At 50.8% G+C, this 307-nt stretch overlaps 1 pseudogene; it reads right to left on the minus strand.

Moving 5' to 3' along the window:
* Nucleotides 1-243: 243 nt before the first annotated feature.
* The window catches only part of LOC142794617 (large subunit ribosomal RNA), a 2,822-nt pseudogene continuing 2,758 nt past the window's right edge, over nucleotides 244-307 (minus strand).

Consider the following 307-nt stretch of genomic DNA (forward strand, 5'->3'; position numbering starts at 1 on the left):
CGCGGATTTGCTGTTATCGTCGAGTTTTGGGTGTTCCTTGTGTAATGGCCGCCAAGAGGCTGTTTACATCGATGAAAACTCGGATTTTTGGCGTTCCTTGGCCGATTCTCGTGCGGTTTTCGGCACCCGGGTGGTCTCGGTCACTTTATAGTAGAGGAGTGTGCAAAGGTTTTAGCGTACTCACTCTTTTTGTTGTCGAAAACCTTGAAAAACTCGCTCCTGTGAGAATGGCTGGCCGGATCCACTCGGGCCCCCTGGTGGCAGTCAGTAGATAGGGACAGTGGGAATCTCGTTAATCCATTCATGC

Source organism: Rhipicephalus microplus, unplaced genomic scaffold, assembly GCF_043290135.1.
Source record: "Rhipicephalus microplus isolate Deutch F79 unplaced genomic scaffold, USDA_Rmic scaffold_465, whole genome shotgun sequence".
In the NCBI taxonomy this organism is placed as follows: Eukaryota; Metazoa; Arthropoda; class Arachnida; order Ixodida; family Ixodidae; genus Rhipicephalus; species Rhipicephalus microplus.